The following is a 12,496-nucleotide window of genomic DNA, read 5'->3' as shown; positions in this document are numbered from 1 at the left end:
GGGTAGTGTGAGGTGCTATCTCTAGTGCTAGGGATGCTAGAGGTACCGAAAATTATCACGCCCCGAACCTGGGGGCGAGACTAGCACCCGGTGCCTAATCTATCCTTGTGTACCAACTTGCGACTAAGGAACTCTAACATGTGATGTCATATTGTGGCCATGGGCCACATTGCAAGACAACTGCGAATGCTGACTAAATATTAATATAAAGCTAGGCCGACAAGGCCGTCATAATTATTATAGCTGACAAACCAACCAAATATACATACAAGTCCTACAAGCCCAACACATTACACTAGTTGACAGGATATGTCTACAAGCCTCTACTGGTGGATATACTGTGATCGGAACAGCTCCCCGACCTACTCATAACATATATATATATATATATATATATATATATATATATATATATATATATATATATATATATATATATATATATATATATATATATATATATATATATATACATACACACACACACACTGTATTTATAAAGCTCTAGACCCAGTAACTCCGAAGGGTCTGGAGCTTTCCGATCAAGCTGAACTTGGGGAACACCTAATAAGGAGGTCTACCCGTCTGTCTGTCTGAACCTACAAGCATGAAATGCAGCGTCCCCAGAAAAGGGACGTCAGTACAAAATAATGTACCGACTATGTAAGGCACTATACTGAAAGCTAAAACTGAACTGAAAATATAATAATTAAAAGCAACTGGGAGTCAATGATAATCTGAAGATATGCTTACTTGCTGATATTGACTCAACTCTCTCAGTATAGTAAGTAAAATAGTTGTCCGGCCTTATAAGGCTCGGTATATATATAACTTCTCTGCCGTAGTAGGCTCGCTCATAGGCGCTCGGCCATACTAGGCTCTGTATCTCGGCCAACTGGGCTCACTCATAGGCGCTCGACCACAGTAGGCTCGGTTTATAACTTACCATCTGATCAGAGATTGCCCAATAGGGGCCTGCCCATCGATTATAGCTCGATGGTAATGAAAATACTGTAATACTATATATATAGACTTTATGCTCTCTTGACTAAAAAAGAAAATATTCATTTGAATATGAAGTCCCGATAAGGAGAATATTGTAACTTACAAGACTAGAAAAATATACGTAAATTCCGCGACATGAATTTTTTCTTTATACCTCATTATCAAACTCGTGTAATCACGAGATCATGCAAAATGAAGGAAGAGCTTAGACTTAGCATACATGAGTCGATTTTCTTGACAATCCCTCTAACACACGTCAATTGCGACAACACATAACGGCAAGATCGGAGTAGGGAAAAATCTGTATGATATTCTTGAGAAAGATTGCTCCGTACTCCATTATAATCGCAAAATCCCGTTGCTAATATTTTGAATAAGTTGCTGAATCTTTTCTTTGAATTTGATCATAATATTGTGCGTGACTTTTGCTGAAACTTTCATCCGTAAGCTTTTTTTAAGCTTATGAAATTTTCTCTTAACTTATGCATAATCTTCCTTATAGGAATTGGTTGGAATGTTATGGATTCTATTTATATATTCTAACCGCAGGCTTTGTAATTTTTGCAATAGGAAAGCATCATAAGATCACTTCCTTAAATATTTAAAGTCCAAATGCCAATCTTTTGTCTTTACACGTAGGAAGATATATAGTGTCTTGTACTTAACCTCTTAGTTTGCCACCTTTCAACCAAATGCATGAGTCACTTAATGTGAAGTTGGGGCTGCCACGTGTTTGCCTCTTAGGCTTATCCAATCCAAGATCCTAATTAAGTATTCACTAATTATTAATCTTCCATTAAAATTAATAATTATCTGATTATCCGCATAATTAAAAATTATCTCAAATTACATAAAATACTACTCACTTTTATTACACTTTATACACCTTATTATCATGGTCATATGGTACCTTGTACGGCACTAGTCCATAAATACTGGGTATTTTAGCTCGGGCCGTATTTTATCCCAATACCAAACTTCGACGAAATTTATTTTCTTCGATTTGCTTATCCTCTCACCTTCACGAATTTACTCATCACATGTTTGAAATAGCATAATATTTGTAACCTCAAAATAATCTCATTCCCGAGCTTGCGTCGATAAACTTGCGACGAAAGTTTAACGTATGAAAATGCGGGATGTAACATCTCATTTTCGAACTTTCATCAATTTATTTCTGGTATACTTCCACGAACGAAACACATGTGGTGTAACATCATTCCCCCCTTTGGAACATTCGTCCTCGAATGTTGACTGATGCGCTTATCATTTTCATGACTTATGCCTTTCGAATACTTTAGTGCTCTCCTTTCCATCTAGGCAACTATTCTATAAACAATTCCAAAGGCCAGGGCATTCCCCACTTTAGGCCTCTTTGGATTGAATCCTTCCAATCTCGTGACTGTTGTTACCTTCTATCATGTATCCTGTATGACTTTGACCTTGTAAGTGCGCCTATGCGACTCTTCTCTCCTTTTTCCTCCAGCTTTGAGCCAATCAATCGGCCTTACTTTGTAAACATATACAGAGTTTAATAAGATGTCTATCTGGGCATCTATAGGTATACTGAAGTTCTTCGTTCGGTACTTTGTAGAACTTGCAACTATTGCTATATATTATTTTATAGACCTGGTTATCCATTCGTATGACTTTACTGCATCTAGGTAGGTCATACTATACCATAACTTTTACTTTGATTATCGTTACTGAGGTCTGTTACCGAACTCCAGGATACTTTCGTTACTTATCCCATATGTATAAATCTAAGTCCTTTAATGCTTCCTCATTACTTGTTCATCTTAAGGATGACGACCTAATATCACCCTATACTTTGTGACTTGTGTCCATCCATTGTTGATTCACCTCAATATTGATCTATCATCTACCATTGCTAACTGGATCTCTTATGTAACACTGTCGTTAGGGCTCCCGTCTTATTGGGGACATCTGGAGCAATTAGATTGATCTACCTAGGGGCGATACTATACTTCCATAACAGTATTTCATGGTATCCCAATGTGATTCATCTTACATGGGTATTTTAATCCCATACAATTCGTGAAATCCTCTTTAAGTCATTAATCAATGGAAGGCCCAAACGTTATTCTTTATCCATCATAATTAAACCCTCATTCTACTATCAGGGCAGCATTCCATTTCTTCTAAATGCCATTAGTCTAAGACTCCTTTGAGTTCATTCAGGCTATACTGAGCTTTGTATAACTTTGAGAAGCCATCAACTCTTCTTGTTTTCATGGGCTTAATTGTGAGGACCTATCCATTCTCGTCACCTTCTCACTCGCCCTTTCTTATCCTTATTCCTGACTTCCTAAAACCTTGTCGCTTTACCATACTTTAGTTTGCCACTTACACATATCCATTTATACTACTCGCAACCTCCTTTCAACTTACTTGCACTATAGATTTCCTTACGTTATTCTGGAATATCAAGCGAGACATTACATCGTCTCTAAGTATGCTTTACTCTCTTAACTAGATCTCTCGGTACCTAGAAACCATACGCTGGAAGATATGCCATTGATGATGCCGCTATTATTCCTTGATATTGAATCCCTGCGCTTCTAGCCTTCTAAACGAAGTATGGACTATTCACAACCTTTTGCATTTGAGTATCTCATATGTTGTTCACCTTTACCTTACTAACTTTAAAGTCTCGCATCATATCTTCTATCTCTTTCATGACCTCCCTTTCACCTAGGTATAATTCACATCCACAACTTGAACTTCTATTATAATACTTGCACCTCTTTACATGATTCGGTGAGAGCTTCATACTGACTTCTCATGAGGTTGGTACTCTTCTAACTGGATTTATCGTAGAGCCGTTATAGCATATGGTTGTTGTACTATCTCTCTTGTACCTCTGATATTAAGAGTAATTCTGCAATATTCTCAATCACGATTTCTATAATTTTCAAGGTCCAATAATCTGACTCCTGATTTACTTCGTTGATGTAACTCTTTAGTTTCCTCTTCCTTCTGATCAACCTTTATGTAGGCTTAAGCTATCTTCCGATCTGCGGCTCATGGTACTACTTTACCCCTTCATGGACGCTATGGAATATCCATGATACAATCCTTTAATAATTCAATCCTTCGTCTATGACCTGGGCTCAATTCTTTCTTTTAACTTATACCAGAATCTTCTACGGCTGTATATGCTGCATGTATAAAACTCCAAACTCTTAAGTGTGTTCATAACGTAACTAATTCTGGATCATTGATCGAATAATTCCTTCCGTTCCTTCTCCGCTTCCTTAAATGAGAGCAATTTCCTTTTCTGGTCGTTCTGCCACTTGTTGCATGAATACTTGGCTTATCATAGTGCCCACACATGCCGGAAAATTTATATATTTTTTTGTTTTGTGCAACTCATATGATTTCGACCATAACTTTTGGTTTCACTTCCCTCTCATTAGCCACGATAGGTGTCGGACCACTTTCTTATGGAGTGCATGCAATGTTGTAGTGAGACTTCTATTAGAAAACAAATTCTTCTTCTAGTTACTATGTTTAGGTTGAAGCTTTCTTTCTTATTTCCTCAACTAGTCTTTCATTGTAGTACTTAGGGAGGACCTTCTAGCTCATGTAAAGTTACAAGCTTGTTATATTGCTTAACCGACAGAATTTTTGATGTTCGTACTTACATAAAATTATCCTTTATTACTTACATCCACACTCATGTGCTCGTATTGTTACTTCTGAACTGAAGTTTTGACTGTCTTCCCGGTGGGACTCTCTTTTATTTTCATAACATGCATACGATATCTTTAACTACCCCAAATCCTATCTGAGTATTTCTCAAGGTCATAATTTTATATCTGCGAGACTGAATTCCGCATGTTGGGGTTCACTATGTTCATCTTGCACGATCTATTGATTTGTCTATAACCTCCTGTCTAGCCATAACTAGGCTCTTCCTGAATCAACTGCTAACTATTCGTTGGCCCATTCTTATATCAATATTCCCCGAAATCTTTCTTGGGTTATTCCCTTTGTCTTAACTTACCTCTCGCACTGGCTCATTATCTATCAATAACATTTCGGGCAGGAACCCTTACTTTCTTTCCTTGACGTCGTGTTTGCATAATGTTCTGAAATCGTAGCATATCTGTAGGATTTGAATAAGTGCAATTCCATCCCTTTCTCATTTTTATCGCATTTTTCCTTTACCATTATATAGTTACTACAACCACATAATTCAAACTTAATGCCACATCACTCCATATTCCCCCCTTTAGGGAAGTACTATTTAGTGCTATGATGATCTACATATAGATGTTTTATCTCTTTGGCATCTTTTCACATCATTGATAACTTTTACTCGCCTTACAGTAATCCTTCTGCACTAAGGATAACAAAATTCCTTACTCACGAGGGTGACACTTAGTGTAACTGGCACATATAGTCCCTTAAGCTTAACTTTGCTCACATTACTTGCTTTAGGGAAGAGTCTTCCTGAATGACCATTCTCTTAATTTCTTATGAATCTTCCTCTGTCGTTCATTCTATCATCGACGGAATGCTATCTGAAATTCTCATGATGCCGACCATTACCAAATCACTCAGTCCCTAATTCATGTTTAGTTTATCTTGTTCACCAATCTATACTGATTTCTATTACTCTAGGGTCTAACTTTTCCTTCAGGTAATCACGTTAGAGCCACATACTTATTTCTTGAAATGAGGATATGACTTTATGGCCTATACTCTTTTGTTGTCTCAAGGTCTGTCACCTTTCATCTTTTCCTTCACTTGACTATAGACTATGTTATACTATCATCATTTCATTTTTATTTTTCTACATTTGTCATCCAGGTATCACATCTTACTTATAATGCTTCACTAACTCTTTTCTTATTTCCCGCTAACATCTATGTCTATCACTTTATTCGAAAAACTCGAACACGATATTATTTTGATTTTAGCTCCCCTTGCTCCATTCATTGGCTTTTCGATTTGCCTAACATTCTTTCTCTACTAGGGACGAGAGCCACACAAAGATAATATTTATCCCTTTAAGGCTTCCAGTGCCTATCTTTTTAATATCCATATCTGGATGTACTATTGTAGAGTTCACCATTTGGGTGTCTCACAAGGAGATCTATTAGCACATTTGCAATATACTTCGAAAATGTCAACTAACGCAAATAATCCATCCACCATTTTGGGTCACTCTAACCCCAGCCGGATCCTGTTATCCGTCCTTCTCTTATACTACTTCAGTTTGCTTCCATAGGGCATAAATGAGATGGTGTGGCCAATTGTACATACCTTTTATTACAATTGAAGGTAACTTAGAATGCTTATATCTCTCTTCCTGAATTGTAAATAATGATCATCTTCGCTAACTGGGTACCTCGTATCCTTCTTCATCTTGCTTCTTTTACTTGTTGAGATTTGTATCTATATTATGAATCTCTCATTGCCTTTCACCATAAATGTGGATAGATATTCATATATCAAGGCTCCTTATCAAGAGGCTTAGTACACACATGATTTACTGAAGACCTTACATTTACTTTTCCTAAGCATCATGAAAAATTGAGCTCCTCTGACTCAACTCTTCCATATCCACATTTAATCTCTTACTAACTGTCTTTCTGGATGTAGGCATCATCGTATTATGGATAAAATAGAGTTTAGGAAATTGAGTTCTTACAACTGAGCTCTACCAAACAATATCGTATTATGGATATAAGTGTGGTGCATGACACACCCATAAATAAGACTCTACTAGACACGGCTTGTAGACTCCCTAGGATAGAACTGCTCTGATACCACTTTTGTCCCGCCCCGAACCTGGGGGCGAGACCGGTACCCGGTGCCTCATCTATCCTTGCGTACCAACTTGCGACTAAGGAACTTTGAACATGTGATGTCGTACTTTGGTCATGGGCCACATTGCAAGACAACTGGAAAGGCTGACTAAATATCAATATAAAGCTGGGCCGACAAGGCCGTCATAACTACTACAGCTGGCAAAACAACAAAATATACATAAAAGGCCTACTGGCCAAGCATACTGCACTAACTGACATGATATGACTACAAGCCTCTACTGGTGGATATACTGTGATCGGAATAGCTCCCCGACCTACTTATAATATATATATATATATATATATATATATATATATATATATATATATATATATATATATATATATATATATATATATATATATATATATACATATATACACACACAAAGATGTACATAAAGCTCTAGACCCGGCTACTCCGAAGGGTATGGAGCTTACCGATCAAGCTGAACTTGGGCAACACCTAATAAGGAGGTCTACCAGTCTGTTTGTCTGACCCTGCATGTATGAAATGCAGCACCCCCAGAAAAGGGACGTCAGTACGAAATAATGTACCAAGTATGTAAGGCACTATACTGAAAGCTTAAATTGAACTGATAATATAACAATTGAAAGCAACTGGGAGTCAATGATAATCTGAAGATATGCTTACCTGTTGATACTGACTCAACTCTCTCAATATAGTAAGTAAAATAATTGTCCGGCCTTATAAGGCTCGGCATGTATATAACTGCTCTGCCGTAGTAGGCTCGCTCATAGGTGCTCGGCTATACTAGGCTCTGTATCTTGGACAACTGGGCTCGCTCATAGACACTCGGCCACAGTAGGCTCAGTATATAACTTACCATCTTATAAGAGGTTGCCCATATTGGGCCTTCCTATCGATTATAGCTCGATGGTAATGTAAATACTGTAATACTATATATATAGACTTTCTGCTCTCTTGACTAGAAAAAGAAAATACTCAATTAAATATGAAGTCCTGATAAGGAGAATATTGTAATTTACAAGACTAGAAAAATATACGTAAATTCCGGGACATGAATTTTTTCTTTATACCTCGTTATCAAACTCTGTAATTATGAGATTATGAAAAATGAAGGAAGAGCTTAGCCTTACCATACCTGAGTCGATTCTCTTGACAATCCCTCTAACACACGTCAATTGCGACAACATGTAACACAAGATCGGAGTTGGCAAAAATCTATATGATATTCTTCAGAAAGATTGCATCGTACTCCATTATAATCGCAAAATCCCGTTGCTAATATTTTGAATAAGTTTCTGAATCTTTTCTTTGAATTTGATCATAATATTGTGCGTGACTTTTGCTGAAACTTTCATCCGTAAGCGTTTTTTTAAGCTTATGAAAGTTTCTCTTAACTTATGCATAATCACCCTTATAGGAATTGGTTGGAATGTTATGGATTCTATTTATATATTCTAATCGTAGGCTTTGTAATCTTTGCAATAGGAAAGCATCATAAGATCACTTCCTTAAATATTTAAAGTCCAAATGCCAATCTTTTGTCTTTACACGTAGGAAGATATATAGTGTCTTGTACTTAACCTCTTAGTTTGCCACCTTTCAACCAAATGCATAAGTCACTTAATGTGAAGTTGGGGCTGCCACGTTTTTGCCTCTTAGGCTTATTCAATCCAAGATCCTAATTAAGTATTCACTAATTATTAATCTCCCATTAAAATTAATAATTACCTGATTATCCACATAATTAAAATTATCTCAAATTATATAAAATACTACTCACTTTTAATATACTTTATACATCTTACTATCATAGCCGTATGGTACCTTGTACGGTACTACTCCATAAATACCAGGTATTTTAGCTCGGGCCATATTTTATTCCAATATATCAAACTTCGACGAAATTTATTTTCTTCGATTTTCTTACCCTCTTACCTTCACGAATTTACTCATTACTTGTTTGAAATAGCATAATATTTTTAACCTCAAAATAATCTCATTCCCGAGCTTGCGTCGATAAACTTACGACGAAACTTTAACATCTGAAAATGCGGGATATAACTTCTCATTTCCAAGCTTTCATCAATTTATTTCTAGCGTACTTACACGTTCGAAAATATGGGGTGTAATAGAAATGGCACCACATGTAGCGTCCCATGCCACCTGTGGCACCACAGACATCAAAACCCCATAAAACGGGGAGTTTTGCCATGTTTACTCTTTTTCAAGTTTTGAGTCTCCGGTTTAGGCGATGTTCATGGGAAAATATTGAGGTAAGTGTTCCTTATCCTATATTGATTATGTTTCATGTTTCATACAGATATACATCATGAATCCGTAAATTTATGGAAGAAAAATTATATTTTTATAAAATCTTCCAAAAATGTAAAATGAAGATTTGAAGGTCAATCTGATATCGGAATTCGATAATTTTATATGGTTGAACTCATATCGAAACGGGTGTTCATATTTCGTAAATTTTTCCTGGATCTGAGACGTGGGTCGCACTATCAATTTTTAAAATGAATAACTGACTTTAATTCGGAAAATTAGTAAATTCATATGTAATTAATTTCTACAATTCGTGTTGAGCATATTGAATTGTTTGTGGCTAGATCTGAAGCTTTCACACATGAATTCGCGAGGCAAAGGTTTATTGGAATCTTGAAATTGGTTGCGAAACGAGGTAAGTGTCGTGGTTAACCTTGACTCGAGAAAATAGAACGCTTGAATTATTTGTTATGTGAAATTCATGTGAATGACGTATAGGCAAGGTGACGAGTGTCTATACGTCGTCAAATTAATTGATTGCGTAATTATTTAAAAATCATAAATTATTTTAAATCATGAATTAATTATTATATTAATTGTTTCTCTCATATTCCTTGCTCAATATTATGCCTTGAGTCTATCTTATAATTTCTACATGCTTATTTGATTTATGTGACTTAATTGCTACTAGACATTTAGCATACTAATTATTAAATTTCCTATTTCATCCTTAATTTCCACAATTAATTGCTACTTGTCACCACTTATTTCTCAATAAATCATAATTATTATATGCTTGTTGTCTTATAATTTCATATTAATGGTTGTATTTATTGGAGTAATTTTTTTTTATAAGAATTGATAAATTATAATATTGAAGGAGCGGGTTGCACGCCGCAACAAAATTTATTGAAATGAATATATTGGAGGAACGAGTTCCACACCGCAACAGAATTTATTGAAATAAATATATTGGAGGAGCGGGTTGCACGCCGCAACAGAATTGATTGAAATATATATTGAGGATCACGTTGCACGCTGCAACGGGATTAAATGAATGTGAATATATTGTGGGATCGGGTTGCACGCCACAATGGAATTGAATGTGAATATATTGTGGGATCGGGTTGCACGCCGCAACGGAACTTATTGAAATAATAATTGATTATGACTGCCGAGTTGTGATGACCCAAAAAGTCATCTTATGTTTTAGAACTCGAATCTGCGCTCTTAAGCCTTAAAATTTTAATTTTTACCCTCCTCAATTTGCGTGCTCAGTCCGGACAGGTTTTCGAAAAGCTTTTATGTTGTAAACTAATAAAAATAAGAATTTTTGCCTTAAAAGTTGATTTTAGTTGACTTCGGTAGGTCAGTATCGAATTATGGGACCTGGGCATATGTGCGGAATCGAATTCGGAGGTCCCTAGCTTGAGTTATGAATTTTTGATGAAAATTAAATGTTTGAAAATTATTTGTTATTAAGAATTGATTGATATTTGGCATTGTTAGTATCAGGTCCGTATTTTGGTTTCGGAGCCCGGTACAGGTTCATTATGATATTTAAGGCCTGTCTGTGAAATTTGGTGAGAAACGGGATTGATTTGACATGATTCGGACGTCCAGTTGAGAAAATAGAAATTTTAAAGTTTTCTTGAGAATTTTATTTGATTTGGTACTAAATTCGTAGTTCTAGGTGTTATTTTGGTTTCATCGCGTGAGCAAGTTCGTATGATGTTTTAAGACTTGTGTGCATGTTTGGTTTGGAGCCGTAATGGCTCGCGTGAGTTTCGGATAGGCTACGGAGTGAGATTTGGCTTGGAAAACACTGCTGGGAATCTGATATTATTGTAGGCCTCTGATCTCGCATTTGCGAGATCAGGCATCGCAATTGTGACCTCTGGGAGGTTCACATTTGCGATCTTCTCATCGCAAATGCGAAGAGAAACTGGGCCAATTATTTTCGCATTTGAAATGTTGAGGTGACGAACATCTATGTGTCGTTGTTGAGTCATAGCATGTGAGTGAAATTCTATTCTTATCTATTTTGTAGCCTTAAATTCTACTATCCATGCTTAGCTGGTTATTTGAAATGTTGGGTGACTTATATCTGGTTTCACTGAGATTTGGTAACTTTCGAATATTGATTCAAGGTTGAGGTTACATTGTGCTATTGATTATGGGTAAATACCGGTTTCTTTGTGATACTCCTATCTATCCATTGTTATTGATTCTGTGATTGGTGAGGAAGAGTGTAAATCACGAAGGGTGATGCCGTGCATGCATTATTTATATTGTGAGAAAGAGTGTAAAGCACGAAGGGTGATGTCGTGTATATTATGAGAGGTTTAATGTATGGAAAGGTGATGTCGTGCCGTTCTATTTATTTATTTGGTGAGGTTGAGAGTAAAAGTACGAAGGGTGATATCGTGCGGTTCTATTTATTTATTTGGTGAGGTTGAGAGTAAAAGCACGAAGGGTGATGCCATGCCGTTCTATTTATTTATTTGGTGAGGTTGAGAGTAAAAGAACGAAGGGTGATGCCGTGCAGTTTTCCTTTACTGTTTTTATTTGCTCAATTTGTTTAGGGATTCTCGGTTTAATTCTGTCTTTTCATTATTCTCACTCTTTATGTTGTATTCCCCCACTGCATGTTCCCTTCCCATTATTTTTGCGTTATTTCTTTATTTACTGTTGTTGCCACTAGCATGATTATACTGTTCAGGTTATATGTGGGTGTCTTGTCCTAGCCTCGTCACTACTTCGCTGAGGTTATGCTCGACACTTACCAGTTCATGAAGTCAGTTGCACTGATGCTGCACTCTGCACTTTTTATGCAGATTTTGATACCGGCTCAGGTTGATCGAGATTTGCTATTGGTCCGCTGTCCGGAGACTCAAGGTAGATCTGTCGGCGTTCACAGACCTTGAAGTCCCCATCTATCTTTTATGCCCTACTGTTTTCTTTCATTCAGACAGTTGTATTTCTTTTAGGCTATTACTTGTAGTAAATTCTAGAATGCTCGTGAATTGTGATTCCAGATCCGGGTGGTAGTAATTAATACAGTTTTATAAAATTTCGCACCTCTTATATTTTATCTTAGTTAATTATTTTTATTTACTGAATGAAAATAAGGAATTGGTTTAACGAATTTCTAACGTTGGCTTGCCTAGCAAGTGAAATGTTAGGCACCATCATGGTCCCGTCGGTGGAAAATTTTGGGTCGTGACACGAGTGGGCTTCAACTGTTGAAATGAGATACCTGTTTTATTTCTATTATTGTTGTTATTGTTATTATTGCGTACATGTTAATATAAGTGACCTGCCTTAGCCTCGTCACTACTTCGTCGAAATTAAGCTTGGCACTTACTGGGTATATGGGGTCGGT

The sequence above is a fragment of the Nicotiana tabacum genome, chromosome 13 (genome assembly GCF_000715075.1).
Source record: "Nicotiana tabacum cultivar K326 chromosome 13, ASM71507v2, whole genome shotgun sequence".
Classification (NCBI taxonomy): Eukaryota; Viridiplantae; Streptophyta; class Magnoliopsida; order Solanales; family Solanaceae; genus Nicotiana; species Nicotiana tabacum.
The sequence above is the reverse complement of the archived record's forward strand: the minus strand, read 5'-3'. Positions refer to the sequence as shown.